Source organism: Eurypyga helias, unplaced genomic scaffold, assembly GCF_000690775.1.
Source record: "Eurypyga helias isolate BGI_N326 unplaced genomic scaffold, ASM69077v1 scaffold41557, whole genome shotgun sequence".
NCBI classification, from domain to species: Eukaryota; Metazoa; Chordata; class Aves; order Eurypygiformes; family Eurypygidae; genus Eurypyga; species Eurypyga helias.
Window position 1 is genome coordinate 57,263 of NW_010263153.1, and position 6,805 is coordinate 64,067.

A 6,805-nucleotide genomic window follows, 5' to 3' on the forward strand; every position below is an offset into this window, starting at 1 on the left:
GGTCTAACGGAAGGTGTCCCTGCCCATGGCAGGGGGTTGGAACTGGATGATCTTCAAGTCCCTTCCAACCCAAACCATTCTGTGATTCTAATCTGTATTTCTCAGGCACTCAGAAGAACCTACCTTAATTTGCCAATTCCTTTAATTAAAACTTATTAGAAGTTCTAACTTGCAATCAAAATTGTGTAATAAAAGTGGTAACACCCCCCGCCCCACATCTTATTCTACAGCTTTTCATCAGGATATAAGCCAGATCCTAGTCATGCAGTATCAGACGTGCCATTAACAACACAGCACACTGTACAGTTACCGAATAAAAATTCAAGTCCACAGTACAGTGACAGATATTTGGATGCTACTGGGCAGTTCATGTTATAAACAGAGGCATTTCTCTTGAAAGTTCAATAAGGTTGAAAGCCAAAACAGTGATACGGCAGCAGGGATTTATCATCTAATAATAAAAGAGTGTTTGTTCCTCTGGATCTGCTCCTAACAAGTGGAGTCTCATGCTGAAAGAGCAGGTTCAGTAGGCATGCAGCTTTTCAACTGCACTCCTTATTGTATGCTTTATATTAAAGAAAGCAATTTAACTTTTGAAGACAAGAAAATTATCTTGAAACTGAAGTCCTGCCTAAGCTCAAGGCCAAGCTAGAAAAGAACATATAAAATTATTAAAAGGTCTTCAATTATTACTATAGCTGGAACACTCGCAACAGCTATAATTCAGGGTGCCTACACATTTTAATTATAACCCACATTTTCAGCAGGTTATAGCTTTCCCTATCATGCTAAAATTTATCAGGTCTGACCCGTCATAACCTTTAAAAAAAAAAGTTTAGGGCATGTTACTCACTCCTGCTCAAACCACGGGAAAGTACAACAAAACTAAAACCAACGGTAGTTCTACTGCCCCATGAGTACAGAGCAGAGGTGAAAACCACACGAGCAACCTCTCTCTCTTAATGGCGCTTTGCAGTTTAATTGGTGAAAACTAGGTATGGTATCATTGAATCCACTCACGTAAATTCAATAAAGCAGAAAATAGTGAAAGCAAGAATTTACATGGCTGTCAAAGTGATGTCAAACAGAGACACCATACCCCGAGCAGCTGTGTTGTCCCACATATACACGTGAATTGATAGATCCTACTTCAAAGAATCAGAGAATGGTTTGGGTTGGAAGGGACCTTAAAGACCATCCAATCCCACCCCCTGCCATGGGCAGGGACACCTTCCACTAGACCAGGTTGCTCCAAGCCTCATCCAGCCTGGCCTTGAACACTTCCAGGGATGGGGTATCCACAGCTTCTCTGGGCAACCTGTTCCAGTGCTTCACCACCCTCTCCGGGAAGAACTTCTTCCTGATAGCTAATCTAAACCTCCCCACTTTCAATTTAAACCCGTTACCCCTTGTCCTACTGAAGTATCCCCTGTACTTCCACAAGTACAAACAAGGTTTCTGACTTAAACAAGTCTGGGTTTTAAGGTCTTTACCTCACTCCTTATTGAGCAAAAGTCAACAAAACTGGACTCTGCACAAATGACCTAGCACAGCATCTTCTGGACCTCCATTTTCTACTCATGGACTTTCCTACACTAGCAAACTCCAATCCCCGTGCACACAAGATTTGGTGCAAGGCACAGCTCTGGTCATGTACAGACCAATATGTGGGTGTGCAGCTAAAATTAATCCCCTCCTTCTTTTTTCTTTCAAATATCCAACAAACTTAATGTCAAACCATCCTGAGACACTGACAGGGATGCCTGCTAACTCCTGAAAGCCTGGAAGTGCTGAGCTATGTATCTTTCACAGGGCCCAACTGATGATCCTCTGGTTGTATATGTCTTGCCAGAACAGAAAACCCAATCTGCTGCCTGTTCTACAGCAGCATGTCTGCGGAACACTTGGAAAATCAGAGCAGGCTGAGTGACTCGCCCTGGCAAAGGCATCTCGCTCCCGTTGTTTTCTTTTCCTAGTTCTGCTCAGAAACGAGCAGGGACTTCCTCTGTGCACAGGCCGGGCTGCAAAGGCACAGTCAGCTTTAAACTGGGAAGCACTGGACAAAATGGGCATACACAGATCATTTGTACTAGGCTTCAGCAGTGGGTCCATTCACAGGACATACACTCATTACATTTTGCCGTTCTAAAATGCTTCTCTGAACTCTGAAATATTCAGTGTAAAGTATAATATTACAAGTGAATAAAATTAAAGCAGAAAAGAATCTCATATATACACAATGACGAGTACCTACAAAACTAGAAACCAATTACTAAGTTAAGTATTAGGTGCCTAAATATCAAGCAAAACTACCATATTATAGTTTTACGGAACCAGGTTTGCCAAAGCAACCTCCAGCAAATAACTGCTTTGAGCACACAACATCCTGCTGCATCCTTTCCTGTTGACAGAGTTCTGCTAAGTCACAGATTAACGATATCGTGCACTTGAGAAATAAGTTGTGATTGTAACACACTCGCACAATGACACGTTACGATTCTATGTCCGACCTCACCACTGGCATTTCCTGACTTTTTTGAGCTTAACAAGTATAACCTGATACGTCTCAACGTTTAAAAGAATGATGTAACATAATAGTAGCCTTGAATTTATGACTGTTTTTATTAAAGAAGCATCTTGAAGACCCCTGTTAGAGAACTCCATTGTGGTAGATGCTGTCCAGACTTAACCTGAAAAGCCCTCAGTCAGAACAGTTTACAAATCAAATACAGGAGACATGCGTAAGATGAAGGAAAGGAAATATTACTGTAATAATACTGATTTATGGAGGAAGTGACCTACCCAAGGTCACAAAGCAAGTCTGACCCCGATCTTCCGAATCCCAGTCCACTGCACTAATTGCGAAACTGTTCTTCATCTTCCTCCTGAGATGAGGAATTGGCACAGCAAGGCTGATGCTGCACCAGGAGAGCTCAGGGCTCCAGATGGTCAAGACAACAAAATGGTTTTACAGCTGCAGACAACAAGGATAATTTTAAGCACAGAAAGAAAAAAAATCTTCAGTTGCCTTCTCGCTTTGCCATTTTCATAGAATCACAGAATGGTTTGGGTGGGAAGGGACCTTAAAGATCATCTAGTTCCAAACCCCCTGCCATGGGCAGGGACACCTTCCACTAGACCAGGTTGCTCAAAGCCTCATCCAGCCTGGCCTTGAACACTTCCAGGGATGGGGCATCCACAACATCTCTGGGCAACCTGTTCCAGTGCCTCACCACCCTCTCAGTGAAGAACTTCTTCCTGATATCCAAACCTCCTCGCTTTCAATTTAAACCCATTACCCCTTGTCCTGTCACTACAGGTCCAACAGTCTGTGCGGGATGTCGAAGGACGTTCTGAACAAGGTGCAGGAGCTTCCTTGGTGGACTAACAAGTTTTAACACTCAAACCCCACAACTGCTCTGTCCTTTCTACATGCTCTGTGTCTGGAAAATTTAGCATATACCATTGTCCTACCACCCAGGAGCAAGTTCTCTATACATAATATCCTAGTTGTTCGCAGGATATACTGGGGTATGAAGGCATTTTTTAAGCATTACATCACACTGGTTTCACAGGTGAACAAACCGAGATGAAATGATACGAGAGCGCTGGATCAGCCAAAGCTCCACACAGATTCAAAGGGGTCTTGAAGTGAGACTCTATTCCCAATAATGAACTTGGAAAATGTGCAGAGAAAGCACTTAAAAACTGAATTTTTAAAATACATAACAGGACCCGCAATACAGAAAATGGTCACTGCAAAGATAAGTGGTTCAAGACCTCCAACTCACATTGGCTGAAGCCCATGTTGAAGGGTGGTACCACAGGTCTCCTTTAGGCTAGTGCGGAAGTAGCCAGTCCTGCAGTGGCTCTTTAACTCTCCTGGATGCTGATACAGCATTTGTATTTAAAATACACCACCAAGGTATTTTAGGCCAGTCCAAAGGAATTTAGGTACAGGTTTTGTTATGGTTACACTAGGAAGCTCTGTATATTTATGCTGCTAATATAAATCATCGTTATGATGATTAAACCATAAGCATCGCAACACCCTTTCAGCAGTCTGAAAACACCCCGAGCTTGGAAGCCTACAGGTGTCCCTCTCAGTTTATTTTTGTCTCCATCTCCTTGAAAGAAAGCAGAAAGCTCTCATTCTGGGTTAGCACAGGATCAATTAAGAGCCTATTTTAACTGAGGGGAAGCCAAGGTCCCCTTCAGAGCTACACGGGTTGTGTATTCACTGATCAGATGAGTTTCTTCCTTGTGGGACTCTTTGGGAAAGTTTCCTTGCATGTAAATGGGAGCTGGAGAGACTGAGATGTCAAACCTTAATTGCTGGCCAACCTTTTCTTTAAGCTGATTTTTAAGTACCTTTAAACTTTTAATTTAAAACACTAAAAACAAATAGGAGGTCAACTCTTCAAACATAATCCACGTTAAACGAGCATTTATAGGGTCCCAACTAAGGAAACAAGTGCATTTATAGGGCTGCAAGAAAAAAGTAACTTGAGCTTCTGATGGAAGTGGAAGGGGTGGGTGGGCAGGGAAGGGAATATAAAGAAAGTTTTGGGCAGTTTTTCCATGACCTGCGTATTTTGACTTCTGATTTTTCTGCCTATCAAACAGTAACGTGCACAGAGTCAACAAGTAAAGCTCATCAGGGATTGACATCACCGCAGGAAAAAGCTCCTGAAAATAGAGGCTTGTTATCCTCTGTCAGAGCAGATCGACAAGAAGATGCTGCCATGGGGGAGAAAAGACCACCATGGTTCAGAACCCAGGGTGAGTAATGCCAGTAACTCCTGAACTGCAGCTGGTTTGCAAGCTGTGCACCTCACTGAAACAGGAAAACACCGGGATATCCTTCCCGTTACCTGGACTAAACCCCACTTCATCCAGAGCTATTACAGAATGAAACAAGATTTAAACAAAAACCCCACCAAATCACGCGCACTGTCCACCCTGTAAAATCCACAAAAAGAAATTTCGCTCTTCCCTTCTCTCCCGCCCCTCTCCCTGCAACCTGGCGCCAGGCTCGGTCCAGGGAACAAAACCCACGTCCCGAGGACTGGTATTTTCAGAGGCGAAGCCATTGACGACACGCAGCCATGAATACCTTCTCCTCTTACTGTAGGGAATGAAGAGCGGCCGGGTGGCGTTATTGTTTTTACCCGGTTACATCCTCGAGCCTGTCATCGGGTACAGAAGAAGCCTTTATGCAGCAGTTGTACCGTCCCATTTCCTGGCTTCTGTCAAGCTTAACAAAACCCAAGTACTAAACACATTTTATGCCTTGGAGTATCAAATGTTCTTTGCTATCAGTAGAAATGGAGCTCTGTTCATTTTCATTATTGCTTCATATGAAAATGTTAGCTCTATTCATATTCCATATTCAAGATGTTTAACCTGGGTTCACTGTATGAAAAGTCAATCATGTGTGCATAAATTCAATATATTTTCCCCATTTATTGCAGTACAATGAATATCTTACAGAGAGCAATGTTTGTGTACTGATTCAAAAATATTATCTCTTTCTTTTGCCCAATTTATTTTGTATTTATTTGAGGTGAGGCAGGTATATTTGGGTTAAATAAGCTTTATCATTGCTCAGGGTTTATTATGTTTAGCAGAAGAAAGAAAGGCGACGTCAGAGAAGGAAATAAAAAATCCATCTTCGAAATCATGCCAGCAAGTGGGAAGAAACACTTTTGCTGATAAACAGGAAATATTTTATTTCTAAAGTTAACATTCTTAAGTAAAAAAACAAACACTTCAGCGAAATTTGTGGGTTTTAAAACAAACTGTGGAAAACATTAAGGGAACTAAATAGAAACCATCTTTCAAGATGGTAAAACTAGGACAACTGCAAACATAAGGTATTAAACAAGCCATGACAATGAACATACACAGCAGCCAATTTTAACACCAATTAAACATATCTGCAAGCAAAACCTGAAAAAAAACCCCAACCTTTGAGAAACGTCAATCAAATTATTATGCAACACCGTAAGCCCTTTACATTATTATTTGTCTTTCAGGAAGTCACACATGCCCCAACCAGAGTCCAGTGTGCTCAAAGCACCCTACAACAATTCAGTGGAGAGAGCCCTTGCTCCAGAAAACAGAGTTTTCTGAGTTAATGACTAGAAAGAGTTGGGGTAGAAGGGCAAGAGAAGAACGATTAACTGATGCAACTCATCAAGGAAAACTGGCAAATGTTGGTAACGTCCTGCCCGGGATCTGCCCTAACTCTGCAAAAGCATCAGTTTTGTGCTGTTCGTGGGAGTTTTGTTCAGGATGGCAGCAGTACATAATGCTGAAGTAAAAAAAACCTACAAGCAGAAGACATCAACCGTCACCCTTTTATTTTTCATTTTGCCTCCTTTCTGCAAGTTTGCTCAATAAATAAAAGATTTAAACGGAGTTTTCCATCTCTACGGCCCTGTGCTGAATGTGAAAACCTTCAGACACTCTGTAACAGAAAAATTATTAAGGTTTCCTTCTCAATCCAAAAAGCGATTTTGCTGTTTTTTTCTTCCCCCCTCCACGGGGGAAAAAAAAAAAAATCAACTACACACACAGTTTCTTTCCATCAATCTATCTATTCTATCACATTTTTTCAGCTAATGGATCAACAGATTGAGCCCAATTTTTGGAGTACAGATACACACGCAACATACAGTAACAGCAATCAACTGCTATGGGGAGACCTTATCACTCCCCACCACTCCCTGAAAGGAGGGTGCAGAGGGGGGGGGAGTTTGTCTCTTATCCCAAGGGACCAGTGATGAGACAAGAGGAAACC